The following is a 14,195-nucleotide window of genomic DNA, read 5'->3' as shown; positions in this document are numbered from 1 at the left end:
ATGTTCTTGGATTGGTAGAATCAACATCATTAAAATGTCCATACTACCCAAAGCAATCTATAAATTCAACGCACTTCCCATTAAAATACCAATGGCCTTCTTCAAAGATCTAGAACGAACTCTCCAAAAATTCATCTGGAGAACTAAGATCTACTCTCTTAGCGGCTTTCAAACATGCAGCACGGTGTTGTTAGCTGTAGTCCCTGTGCCGTGCGTTACACCCCAGCACCTTATAACTGGAAGTTTGCGCCTTTTGACTCCCTCCGCCATTTGCCCACCCCCCCAGCCTCTGCAAGCACCGGTCTGCTCTGCGTATCTATGAGCTTGTTTTGTTTTGTTTTGGGGGGGGGGGTTATTTTTAGATTCCACATATAAGTGAGATCCTATGACACTTGTCTTTCCTCGTCTGACTTCTTTTACTGAGGATAATGCCTTCAAGGGTCATCTATGTTGTCATAAATGAGTGCCCTATTTTAACATATTTTTAAAAAATTTAAATTTTTTTTTATTTAAGAAAGAGAGGAAGGGAGAGAGAGACAAAAAGAGAGAGACATTGATTTGTTATTTCACTTATTTATTAATTTATTGGTTGATTCCTGTCTGTGCCCTGACCGGGGATCGACCCCGCACCCCTGGTGTCACTGCACGGCGCTCTAACCAACTGAGCTGCCCGATCAGGGCATGAGGGCCCGACTTCAAAAACACAGAAAGCACCTGCTCGCCTTTAATTCTGTTTGAAATTTACAAAAGAAACACGGACTTAACCTAGAGTGATGGTGGTGTTAGAAGGACAGACACACTGCCTCCACCTCCCCAGCACTGACGGGGGCGGGGGGGCTGCTGGGATCGCAGGAGGGCTGCATCCAGGGTCGGGGTGCAGGGCAGGTGAGCAGCTGGCCCGGTGTCCAGGCCCCCGAGAGCCCGTGGCGCCAGGTGGGGTCACGTGAGCTCTGACAGCCCCTCCTCTCTCCCACAGCCTGCTCCCCAGGGATAAATCTCTCTACCTCACCTAACCCCACCTCCCTCTCCTCCCTGAGGCTGCTGGAGGGGCCACAGCAGGAAAGAGGCCTTGGCAGGAAGCAGGGGACCCGAAGAGAGAACAGTGACACGCTAATGCCCCACGGCTGAGTCTCTTCCTCGACCTCTTACCAGACTCTGCAGAGGCCGCCCAACGCCCGCCGCCAGCCCAAAGAACCTGCAGGCACCTCCTGCCCCCTGACCGCTTGCTCCAGGGCCACTGTGGACCCCACTCCTCGTCCTGCACACCGTACCCTATGTCTGGATGTCTGGGCCCGGCCCAGCTCACGTGGGCTGCCCCTGCCGGGGTCGCTTGCCAACAGACACCCACCCAGATGCCCGGGGCAGGGGCCGGCCCGGCCACAGACGCGCACATGTGGTGTGACAGCCTGAACAAGAGATTATGAACCCGTACACTGTTGGCTTTGTGTGAGTAGTTGACTACGTGTTTTAGAGCTGTGCTGAACACATCTGTGAGATTATTTTTGGGGCGGGGTGGGGGAGGAAAGTAGTTTCCTTTAAGGTCAAAAGCGTTTTCTATGACCCTTAGCACATGTTTTTTAAGTTTTATCTTAAGGGAGACGTGCACAGAGCGGCCGCCAAACCGTTCCATCGTCTGTTCCCGCCACACTCGGAGGCTTTGCGCTTTTTCTTTTAACCACACGCCCGTCTATTTAAAATTGCCAACGACGACTGTTGTCTATTTATGAAGAAGACCTGAGGACAGAAATGCAGTTGACCAGAAAGTGTGTGCGGTTTGGGGCTTGGTTGGGGTTGGGGTTCCTCGTGTTCGCAGCTGTTTCCTGGCCCTGGCGACCGCCTGGCTCCGTGCCCAGTGCTTCTCTCAGATTCCTTTATAATAAAACTTCTGAAACGTTGAAAGCGGGTCTGTCTCTTCTTGCGCTTCGTGAGCCAGGGCCAGGCCTCCCAAAGTGTGGCATTCGGCGGTGGCTTTGCCAGGACAGAGCCCCTGATGCCAGTCGGGTTCGGGTAAAGTCTCACCTGCCCGTTCGCCCGCCCCCGAGGGTGTCTGTTGGTGACGGGGCCTCTCTGGCCTCAGTTTTGCCATCAGTGAAGGAGGATAATAAGGGTGGGAACACATAGGGTTCTGTGATGATGAAAATGGGTGTGGGCCACACAGGTAGTGCTACTTTAAAAGAGTAATAATTCTCACTTTAGCTGAACCTAGAACAATCAGCAATGCCTGGAATGGAGGGGCTGTTAGGAGGCTGAGGGTATTGGGCCCAACACAGCTATTTTGAGGTGACCTAGACAGAGGAGCCCCCCTCTTCTCTGGCAGCTCTCGGGGCCTCTCATCCTCCAATCATGTGACCCCCCCTTCAGCCCCAAATGGGGTGCAGTTTCTCTGTGAGCCTTTTCCTTGCTGGAGGGCATTTTGCAATCCACGTTGGAAAAAGAAAAACGAGCCCTGATGGAGTAGTTCAGTTGGTTAGAACGTTGTCCAGATACGCCAAGGTTTAGGGTTCCATCCCTGGTCAGGCCACATACCAGAATCAACCCATGGCCCTAGCCGGTTTGGCTCAGTGGATAGAACATCGGCCTGCGGACTGAAGGGTCCCGGGCTCAATTCCAGTCAAGGGCACGTACCTTGGTCGCAGGCTCAATCCCCAGCCCTGGTTGGGCCACATGTGGGAGGCAACTAATGGGTGTGTGTGTCTCACGTCGATGTTTCTCTCTCTGCCTCTCCCCCTCCCTTCCACTCTCTCTAAAATAATCAATGGAAAAATATCCTCTGGTGAGGATTTACAACAACAAGAGAGAATCAACCAGTGAATGCATAAATAAGTGGGTAATAAATTTGTGTTTCTCTCTCTCTGCCTCTAAAATTAAAAAAGAAAACCTAACCAACAGACAAAGCAACACGCTGTCATGGCGGTAACATCTTTGCAACATGAAGCATAAATATTTCATGGGGTTACAATTCCCTTCCTCTGAGGAGCTTGTCAGGAACGCGGTGACGCCTTAGACAGTTTAATACAGTGGGGCCTTGACTTACGAGTTTAATTCGTTCCGAGACCAAGCTCGTTAAGGAGCTCGTTAACTCAAATTACTCTATCAACTCAATGCAAAAAATTGGCCAAGAGACAGCTGGTATCTCAAAAAACTCATTAGTTGGGACACTCGTAAGTCAAGGCCCCACTGTACTCCACTCCTGCTTCTGCATTGGAGGAAACAGCCCGAAGCAACACGATGCGATGCGGGCTCTGGGTTCCTGCCCCGGAGGCAGAGCCTGGCCCCTCAGCGCCTCGCCAGGAGCTCAGAGTCCTTTGGAAACGTCCAGGCGCCAAGGCTGGCCTCTCCGCTGCCAGGGATGCTCAGAGAGGCCCACGCTGCGTCCGAACGCCCTGCCTACAGAGGGCAGGGGATTGCCAAGTGGGTGCGTCCGGTGGCCCCAGAAAATGGGAACGGAGCGAGGGGTCGGTGGAAAGTCCGAGAGCGCTGACTTGGGGGCCGTGGAGTAAACTTCGCCCCCCCACCCAGACCCCTTCATTGCCAGTGCCCATCCCCGGCTCCACTGTGCACAGCCGCCCACTTTGTCCGGTCCTTGCCCTTGATGCCTTCCCCCCAGCGTGCCCCTAGCTAGTGACCAAACAAACGAGCAGCCAACTCCACGTGCCAGTCCCACCCCAGGGCCCCCCAGGGTCAGGCTGCGACCACTCGCCTCCTGCCTCACCTTCTGCGCGCCAGAACCCCCGCCTGGGCTCTGCCTATCTCTGGGGAAACCTGTGATACCAGAGCGCAGTGGGGCCATGTCATCGGCAATGTTCCTCTCTCACTGGCCCTACCTGCAAACACAGACTCCGCCCCTGAAACCAGCCCACACCTGGCCCGAGGGAGGTCGGGTTCCCCGTGTTCACAAAGCAGCCTCTCCCTGGGAAGGGTCTGCAGCTTCCTTTCTAGGCCTCGGCGCCGGTGATGGCCACAACCCAGGGAGCCGCGAGGGCCCAGTGCCACCCCCACCGTGAAAGCACTGAGGTCTCTGCCACAGATGCCCCCCTTCCGGGCCCTGTGCTCCCAAAGCTGTCACCCTGGGTTCCACAGGCTTGTAAAGGACCAGGTACCACTGCGGCCGTGGCACCCCCGATCTGCCAAGGCCAGGCTGTGGCCTGGGCCCGCCACACCTCAGGGCCACATGTTCCTGCCTGGACCCTGACAGTGCCCCTGACATTGCGGGGCCCTCAGGTCCTGCCTGCAGCCCGCCCACTGTCCACGGAGCTGGGCCAGGGATCAAAACCAACTGCTTCAATTCCTCCATCTCACAGCTCCCCCCACACAGGCATTGGAACCTCACAGGAGGCACAGCTTGGGTAAAGGCCGAGCCGTCCGCCCAGGAGGAAAGCATGGATAACCCTAAAATCACCCAGCCATCATCCCTCCCATACGAATTTCCACATCCCACCAGAACGTTTGAAAGAACTCACATGCAGAAAAGATCTGACATGCTATTACAGGTTCAAATTTTTAAAAAATGTCCAACACATCAGTTGTTACTTAGCTCTGCTCCCCAGATTGCCTGAAACTAATAACCCCAAACCCACCAGATGCTGGAGAGCAACCTTTCATTGAGAAGGGGCTGGGGTGGGGGAGGTGGAGGGCGGGAGTTCGGTGGGAGGGAGGGAGGGAGGGAGGGAGGCTTAGGGCGCAGCCTGCCCCAGGGAATATCAACTCTGCTGCCTACTGTGTGGTATAACCTCGGCAAGTTTCTTACTCCCTGTGTCCTCGTGTGTAACTTGGGGAGGGTAACAGTTCCCTTTTCAAAGGTTGTTGTAACTATGAGTTAACACACACAGAGTTCTTAGAACAGTAATTATGATCGTTGTTATTTAATCTCTACCCGGAAGGTAAAGTTTCTTGTGTTATGTACTAGTCGGGATGTGCTAGGGTCTGCTGCAGTAACAATTCCTGCCATCTCAGTGACTTCAACACAAAGTTCACATCCGGTTCTCTCTGCCCCGCCACACACCGGCTGGGTGCCCCCATGGTACCGTGAATCGAATGCTGCCTTCAAGAGATGGGACGGGGTCCAGCGAGTACTGGACAGGTGACTGCAGTTGCAAAGCAGCTAAAGGAACCACTTGGAGGAAGTTCCAGTCAAGAGAGAAGGGACAGCTGTGATTTGTCTGTTGCCCTCGACTATGTGGACTGAACTGTGTCCCCTCAAAATTCCTATGTTGAAGTCATCGCCCGATTTGGAGATGGAGCCTTTGGGTGGTTACTGGGTTTGGATGAGGTCATGACGGTGGGTCCTCATGACGGCATTGATGCTCTTATAAGAAGAGACACCAGAGAGCTTCTCTCTCTCTGTCTCTCTCTCTGTGTCTCTCTGTCTGTCTCTCTGTCTCTCTGCCATGTGAGGACACGGAGAAGACAGCCATCTGCCACCTGAGCTCTCACCTTGATCCTGGACATCCCTCCTCCAGACTGTGAGGCGTGTCCTGTTGGTGAAGCCCGGCCTGTGGCATCCGATGGCGCCTGAGCTGAATGATGCCTCTGTGAGTCTGCGAGGGCTCGGAGGGGCCAGGAGGGCGAGGCAGGGCCCGCGGCGCTCGGAGCAGCAGGACCCGCGGGCTCAGCAGTGTGAAATCGTGCCGTGGGCACCGACACAGTCATTTCATGCTGCTTTATAACAGCAATTAGCATCCACGTGGGAGGAAGAATGTTAAAGTCCAAGGTCCTTGACTTCAATTTAAAAACCTCAGTACTACACGTGCGTAGCTTAAAAGTCAGCCGTGCCACGCAGCTTACAACGACACGGCTGTCCTCCGCCGTCCCGACTCCACCAGCTCACCACACACTCAACTCTTCAAGCTCATTCCTCGGTTACTTAACAAATAAATATGCATATACTATTTATTTTTTACTGAGGTGACATTGGCTAATAAAATTATATAGGTTTCAGGTGTACAATTCTATAACACATCGTCTGTATATTGTATTGTGTGTTCACCACCCCAAGTCTCTTTCCATCGGCTATTTCTTGATTCATATTGTTTATGCATCTATTTTATCCTCCATCTAAGGCAGTGGTTCTCAACCTTCTGGTCCTTTAAATACAGTTCCTCATGTTGTGACCCAACCATAAAATTATTTTCGTTGCTACTTCATAACTGTAATGTTGCTACTGTTATGAATCGTAATGTAAATATCTGATATGCAGGGTGGTCTTAGGCGACCCCTGTGAAAGGGTCGTTCGACCGTCAAAGGGGTTGCGACCCACAGGTTGAGAACCGCTGATCTGAGGGAACACCTATAACACTACTGAGGGCCTACTAAGTGTCAGGCATTTCATATATCAAGTCCGTTTCATTTGATATATAAAAGCCATTCACCCCATTTTACAGATGAGAAAACTGAGGCACAGAGAGATGGGACAATTGGTCCCAGAGCAGGTCAGTGGCAGAGCCAGAGTCTGACCCCCAAGTGTGTTGGCCTCCAGATTCAAACACACACATCGGGTTTCTCAGCCTTGGCATTACAGGGTCTTCTCGCGGGTCCCGTCTTCTCCTCTCTCTCGTTTTGCTCCTCTGTTGTGCTGGAGCACAGCTGCTGGTAGCTTTCTACGAAAAGGCAGATGGGAAAGAAATGCCCAGGTCTGCCGGCGTGTTTGTTCTCCCATCACACTCGGCTGATAGTTTGACCAGCGAAGATGTCTGGGCTGAAAGTCAGTTTCTCTGCGAATGCTGAGGCCTCACTGCCTTCTAGCTTCTGCAATGGCTGCTGGGAAATCTAATGCGGCCCTGCTCCCCTCCTCCTGGCATGTTGCTTGCCTTCTCCCTCTCTCTGGTAGCTCTTAGCTTTCTCTTTGTTAAGTCTTGAAATCATACGTGGTGTACATGTGGGTGGGTCTTTTTCATTATGCTGGCCTGGCCATAGGTAGACCCTTCCAGTCTGAAGAGGGACAGATAGCTCTCCCTCCAACTTCTGTCTCATTCCTAGACCAATGAGGTGAGGACTATCGTTAAGTGGCGAGTATCTGCGCAGCCCCAAGCTTTAAGTCCAATGTGTTTTAAGGCACCATGCTGGCCAAAACAAGTTTGCCAGCCAAACGCAGCCTCCAAGCCTCTAGTCTGTGCCATCCACTGAAGACATTGCCACGAGTATGGGCTTTGCCCTGGCCAGTTTGGCTCAGTGGATAGAGTGTTGGCCTGCAGATTGAAGGGTTCCAGGTTTGATTCTGGACAAGAGCATGTACCTTGGTTGCAGGCTCAATCTCCGGCCCTGGTAGGGGCCTGTGCAGGAGGCAACCAATCAATTATCTCTCTCACATCCATGTTTCTCTCTCTCTGTCTCCCTCCCTTCCACTCTCTCTAAAAATCAATGGAAAAATATCCTCAGGTGAGGATTTAAAAATTAAAAAAGAGTATGGGCTTTGAAGACAGAAAGATGAGCAGACAGACCTGGTTTTGACTCTTAGCTTCTTATCTGTAAAATACAGTTTCAAATCATAGAGCTGTTGTAAGGAATATATGAAATAATGCAAGTAAAGTGCTTAGTGCAGGGCCTGACATGTAGTAAAGGTTTAATTTATAATAGCTGTTATTGTAGTGAATCAGAGAATATTATATATATAATGAAAGGGTAATATGCTAATTAGACCGGACATCTTCCGGACGTCATTCTGGACATGCTTCCTGATGAAGCCGCGGCTGGAGGGAAGCCAGTGTCTGCAGCCTGGGGAAGGAAGGCCTACTCTTGCACGAATTTTCGTGCATCGGGCCTCTAGAGCCAATTCACAAAATTCCCTCACATTTGGAGCAGTGGCGCCACCTCGTGCTCATCATTAAGAACTGCAGCGCAGTGTAGCGAGCCTAACAGGTTTCAGAGCCAAGTTGGGCTTTAGGGTCAAACAGACAACGGTATTCATCATCTCGGAAAAGAAAGCCAAGAAGCTTTGAGATGTTAATGGAAAGAGACAGGATTTGAACCAGCGGCGCGATTTCCTAGCTATTGCACCGAACCACACAGCAGTGTCTGACCCACAGCCACCCGACTCCATCAAATGCGGGGCTTCCCTTCTCTTGGTGGGCCAGCAAGACAGCAAGACAAGGGCAGAGAGAGAGGGAGATGTTCAGCCTCCACAGGCACAGTCAGAATTTTGCACAAAGAAAAAACATTAAGAGCCTATTTTAGTTTTGGCATACGTGCACGTTTTGTGTTGTACAGTTTAGGTATTGTTTGCATTTTGTATTGTTTGTATTGCATGTTAGAGGGTAGATATAATTTTTTGTTAGAGGCTCCATATAATTTTTTCCATTTAAGGTTGTAATCTGGTTGTAATCTGGCTGGCTTTCTATTACATGCAGCCAAACATCTCTTCCAGCACAGCCCGATCCTCTGTGGCTCCATCAGAGATTATGAAAATTCCCTTCTTGCCACAAATCCCCAATCTGAACCCACAGCTCCAGGGCCCCTCCCTTTCTCTTCGTGGAAGAGTCCTGCTGAGACCCCAAGCCAGTGGTCAGTGATCATGGGCCTGGGCATTGCCCACAAGGTGGTTTTTAGTTCCCTTACAGCACAAGCACCTTAAATGAATCCAGTCGTGTTGGAGGACCAAACTGCCTGGAGCTGCCATTGGCCTGGGTTGGAAAAGACACCAACCAGGCTGCACCTGGACCACCAGGGGGCGCCCGACTCCGACAAATCTTACCTGACTCCCAGGTTCCAATAGGGGCTCAAGAATGAGCCTCCTTTTAAACCATCCAAGGTGATTTTAATATAGCCATCCTGCTGTCCCTAACCCCTCTCTCCCATTACACACACACACACGCACACGCACACGCACACGCACACACAGCCAGTCTACAGACCAGCCAACTGGGCTGGCTGCCCACCCCTTCCTTGTTGAGTATATTTTCAAAGTCCTGGGGATTAGAACTCTCTCCTCATTCCACTCCTCTGCCCCCACTCCTCCAAGTCCATCCTTCTTCCTGGTGATCATTCTGGGGTTTTGAAAACGTCTTTATCAGCATAATACACCTCCTTCGACGCTCACAGCTGTACTACCAGTGAACAAGGCGATGGCACGGATTATGGCCTCCTTGGCAGAAGAAGAAATGAGGCACGGTCGGATGTAATGACTGACACACAGCAAGTCACTGGTGGCACTGGGGAGAGAACCAGGTCACCAAACCACTCCTGGACCTGCCTGAATTCCAGCCTATTGGTGGGCGAGGGACCCTCTCCGACAACCATGTCACCAGGGCTGCGTCTTTGGGAGAAACTTAATGGCAAGTGTTGATTCACAAAGAGGTCAAGACAACTGCTTTCCTGCCACTCACTTGCTGTGCAACCTGGGGCAAGTCTCTCTGTGCCTCTGTAGAGTCTGAAGATGGCCCCTGGGTCCCCCTGAGACGTCCTGTGGCCTTCTCACTGGGGCCTGAATCATCTCCACCCCTTTGGGGCTTCCAAGGTCGTCAATCAAAACGCCCAGGGCTAATGGCAGCGCTGTCGTGCAACAGTAGTGATGACACCAATCTCCATTCTCAGCTGCTTTCTACAGCTGGGCTCCCATAAGCTTCAGTGTTTAGTGTAATCCTTACCACCACCCGGGAGCTACCTGGTTCTATTACCTTCCCCCATTTACCTGAGGACACGCTTAGAGAGAGAGACTGTGTGTGTGTGTGTGTGAGAGAGAGAGAGAGAGAGAGAGAGAGAGAGAGAGAGAGAGACCCAGATATATGCCCTGACCGAGAATCAAACAGGTTACCTTTCCATGCACAGGACGATGCCCAACCAACTGAGCCACTCCGGCCGGGCACCTTCCTCATTTTATAGATAAGGAAACTGAGGCTCAGAGAAGTAAAATAAGTAGGTGAGACTGGAGCCCAGGAAGACCTGACCTCAAAGGTGGGCTCTTCTACCATATGCTGCTCAGGGAAGCTCCTGGAACTCAGCTTTAGAGATTCCGGGTCTGCCCAGCAAAGTCTGTGGTCCCTGAGCTGCCCCTCGCGAGGTATTATGGGAACTGTAAGACAGAGACGGAGCCCAGACCAGCATGGCCCAGGGCCCCCAGCCTCCCACACTCCCTCCACCAGTCCCGCATCCCGGGCCCACAAGCAGACGCCGCAGCCCCGCCGGAGCCTGTGAGCAGATGCAGATTTATTATCGCACAGATTGCAGCATCCGGAACCCTTGCCCCAAACACCAGCCCTCAAACCAGGCCTAGAAGCTGACAGCTTGGGCCAGACCAAGAAACCTGGACAACGACCCAGAGCCCAGGCCTGGAGCCTGGCAGCCCTCAGCAGTGTCCAACCTGCCCCTCATTCCCCAGGAGTCCAGAAAAGCCCAAACACAGAGGCAGAGCCACAGGCCCTGGCCAGTGGAGGATGGCGAATCCGCAGGCTTCTCTCCGCAGAAATGCAGTCCATGACCCAGCCACATGGCGAGGCCCCCGCAGGGCTGAACAGCAAGTGTGAAGCTGGACAGAGGTCCCAAGTATTGAGGGGGAAGGGGAAGCACACCCATCAGAAGGCACTTCAGGCCGCAGAGCTGGCCTAGGGAGGCCGGGCCACCACTCCACGGCCCCCAGGTCCACAGGAACAGAGGGAAGGAGAGCAGCAGCCGGTCAGCTCTGCCTGGACGTCACTGTCCCGTCCTTCCCGCCTGGGGGCCGGGAACGTTCACTCCATTCACCCAGGGGCAGCCTCTGACAGCCCTCAGCTTCTACCCACCGCAGCCAGCACAGGGCCCGAGACCCAGGTGGTGCCAAACACCTGTGACGAGTTGCATGCAAACCTCTTTGCCACGCAAGCCGGGAGCTCGTCATCACACAGAGGCACCGGGTGGGAGCCCTGGACCTGCTCCTCTCCCTGGGAAACGCTTGCTGACAAGCAGCCTGTCTTCAGCACCTGCTTGAACGTCTGGCCCAGGGGAATCTGTCTGGGCTTCCAAAAGCTTCCATGCGCAATGTCCCCTGAGCCTGCTGCGGGCCCTGGTGGGGGAAGCGGCCAAACCAACTCACCGGGCATCACGGCAGCTTTATCTCGCCAGCCCAGGCTCCGGCACGGTGACCTCCGCACCCTGAGCACACTTGAAACTCTAAGTGCAATGCCAGCCTCGGGCTCAGACACACCCAAACACAGGGGCCATCCTAACTCCCCAGCCCTTCTTCCCAGCCCCACTCCCTGGCCACCTGGTCGGTAGCTTCCTAGCCAAAGGCTCCAGTCCCTCCTGTCTCCTCCTCTTCCGTTGGTCCGGAAGGGAAGCTAGCTGGACAGGTGGGAGGAGACAGGAGCACTGCATTCTGGGATATTCAAACCGAGCATGTCCATTTCCTCTACTGTCATCCAGAACACCTGTAAGCAGGGGACAGAGTGTGTGCTGGGTCAAGACCTCTGAGAGCGTCTCCTTGCGGCTGGCCCACCCAGGGAGCTGTCAGCCCAGCAGCCAGAGGTTAAGTTAAAGCAGGAGAGGGGGAGCAAGAAAGGGACTGGGAGTTCATATTAATACTCTGGTTTGGTGACTTCTCCCAAAACACACAAAGCCCAGGGAGGGGGTGACCTACGGACAAGGTGAGGGAGTGGATGAGGATGAGGGACAGGAGCAATCAGGGCTTTCCCTGCCCCTGGGCAAAGCTCTAGGAGGGTTTCCAGCACATTCTATCCCTCTGGACACCTCCGTCACCCAGCACGGGCGCCATGGGAGGCCTCCTTAAATGTTTGCAGCGTGGGTGTGAGCTGGGACCCAGGGCTCCGGGTCCAGAGTCCAGTCCTCCTTGGCCACCCTGCCCAGCACTGCAGAAAGGTGGGTCTCTGTGTCCTCAGCAGGAACTCCTGGCTCTGCAAAGAGATAGCGAGAAGGTCAGGTGAGGGAAGGAGGGAGGGTACACGGAGGCTGGGCCAGGTTCAAGGCAGGGTTCAAGCCTTGGGCTTGATCTTCTCTGGGGCAAGATACCTGCCCCACGGCTCTGACTCAGTGGGATCAGACACAATTCATTTCCCCTCCGGATGCTGCCTCTGCTCACTTGCAGGTGCTGTTCCCTTTGCCTGGTTCCCTTCCCTTCCTCTCTCCTCCCCGCTGCCAACAGGCTCACCCCCTCCCTCCTTCAGGTCCCTGCAGCACTCATTCCCAACCCCCTGTGAAACACACATGTACCCCAGGCGGCACCTACAGGCTAACGTTGTCATTGGCTGTTTACATGGTGACAGGACAGGGATTCCTTCTCCTTCTCTGGGACTGAGGTGGATCCCCAGCCCCCACTAAGCTGGGACCTGGGAGGAGGGCCTTCGGTGGGGCAGGCAGGAGGCAGACACCCTGTTAGCATCACCAAGCACAGGACTTACCCTGTAAAGACTGGTCCTTGCAGGAGAAAGATTTTATTTGTCTGGTACAGGGGTCCTCAAATTTTTTAAACAGGGGGCCAGTTCACTGTCCCTCAGACTGTTGGAGGGCCGGACTATAGTTTTAAAAAAAACTATGAACAAATTCCTATGCACACAGCGGCAGCAAAAACACACGGCGGGCCGGATAAATGTTTTCGGCGGGTCACATGTGGCCCCGCTGGCCATAGTTTGAGGACCCCTGGAGATACTTCAGCCTGAGGCCAGTGAGACCCACTTATCCTTTAACCCAGCCCACTTCACCCCTTTCCACGGGACCTTACCCAGCCCGGCCTCCCAGCTCCATCATAGGGAGAAAACCAATGGACGGAACCAACTGACTGACAGAGGGTTTCAGGAATGCTGGGGGCTGGGGGGTGAGAGAGAAAGAGAGGCGGAGAGAAGAGGGTCTGGCCATCCCAGCTGAACTCACTCCAGACCTGTGAGGGTCTGGGGAGCCAGGGGCAAGAGCTGTTTTGCTTGACATTTGAGCTGCGAGACTTTTACACAATGAGCTGTAAATTAAGGGTTTACTCCCACTATGTTCACCCCATTTCTCATTCCCTAGGGGTCCAGGAGTGAGTCCCTACTGTATCCCTGGATCCCAGCAAAGCAATTGCTCAGTAAATGTTTGTCAAATGAATGGATAAGTGAGAGGAGCCCCAGTGCTCACCTGATAGAAACCAGGTGCCCACAAATGTTGAGCTAATGAGAGGTGCACGTGTGTACGTGTGTGTGTGTGTGTGTTATGATCTGTCAAATCCACATTCTAGATCCCTGCCTCTGATGGGGCAGGTATCCTCAATTAACCACAGGATGAAGGCCCAGGAGGCAACAGGCCATTTTTTTCCAGCAATTCCAACCCCCTGGAGCCCAGAACTTTTGATGAGCTCCCACCCCCTCCCCCAGCCTCACCTGGCAGACGAGGGTCAGGTCAGGAGGTGAACGAAGAGGATCGCCAGGCCGATGTTAAGCAGGATCACCATGCAGATGAGGACGGTGTTGGGGACCTGGGAGCAAGGGAGAGAGGCTGCCTGCGTCCCCATGGCCTCTGAACCACCCCCTCCTCCCCTCCCCATCACTACAGGGCGGACAGAAAGCAGGAACCTCGGAAGGGCCCTCCTGAGAGCACCACCGCCCCCCCCCCCCGCCCCTGCTGTGTCCAGCACCAGGACGGCGGCCACCAGAGCTGGAAGAGTTCTTGAAAATAATTAACCGAGCCACTCAGGGTCCCAGGACGGGCAAGGACGTGTCCCAAGCACTCCGGAGGCAGTGCTGGGCTTGGAACCCAGGAGCGTGGCCTTCCCTCGAAATCCTCCGGGGCTGCATTCATCAGTCCCTAGGAGCCTAGCGTCACTGTCACTGCAATTCCTACCTAGGTCCTAGCCTCCTCTAACAAGCGCTAGTGGGGCCTTCCCCCCCTCACTCCCCCCAGGTAAGCCCTCCCTGCTACACCTTGTAGAAGAAGATCCCCCTGGCCCTGCAGATGCACCCCTCACTCCCGGCATGCCAGCTGCTTAGGTCCGAGCTGCCCTCCTGACGACCAAATATAGGACCACAGATAAGGGCCCCTGGGCCGGCCGTGGGGGGGAGTGTGCAGTGGTCCCACGGCCCCATTGTATGCGAAGAAACTAGGCTGGACCTGAACAGGACCCACCTTCCCAGGTTGTGGATAAACCACCCCCGTTCTCGGAGCGAGTAAAAAGGGCCAAAAGAATCTCGGTTCACGGGAATGCTGCCCACGAACGAGAAGCTGGAACGTGGGTCCTCTCCCTGGGGGAAACCCTCGCGGTTCTCTCTATTATACCCCTTGGGGCGCTTTGGCCCCCCCCCTGGGAA

General features: G+C 54.0%; 1 long non-coding RNA gene across 1 annotated transcript; it reads right to left on the bottom strand.

The window, feature by feature from the left end:
• Window positions 1–10,117: 10,117 nt before the first annotated feature.
• Window positions 10,118–13,368, bottom strand: LOC106697662. Its single transcript, XR_001348812.2, has 2 exons — window positions 13,272–13,368; window positions 10,118–11,816 (listed from the first exon to the last, which is right to left on the bottom strand). It is a non-coding gene; the product is annotated as an uncharacterized LOC106697662 (long non-coding RNA).
• Between the last annotated feature and the right edge of the window lie 827 nt (window positions 13,369–14,195).

The sequence above is a fragment of the Myotis lucifugus genome, unplaced genomic scaffold (assembly GCF_000147115.1).
Source record: "Myotis lucifugus unplaced genomic scaffold, Myoluc2.0 scaffold_90, whole genome shotgun sequence".
In the NCBI taxonomy this organism is placed as follows: domain Eukaryota; kingdom Metazoa; phylum Chordata; class Mammalia; order Chiroptera; family Vespertilionidae; genus Myotis; species Myotis lucifugus.
Note: the sequence above shows the minus strand (reverse complement) of the source record. Positions and strands in the feature narration are given on the sequence as shown.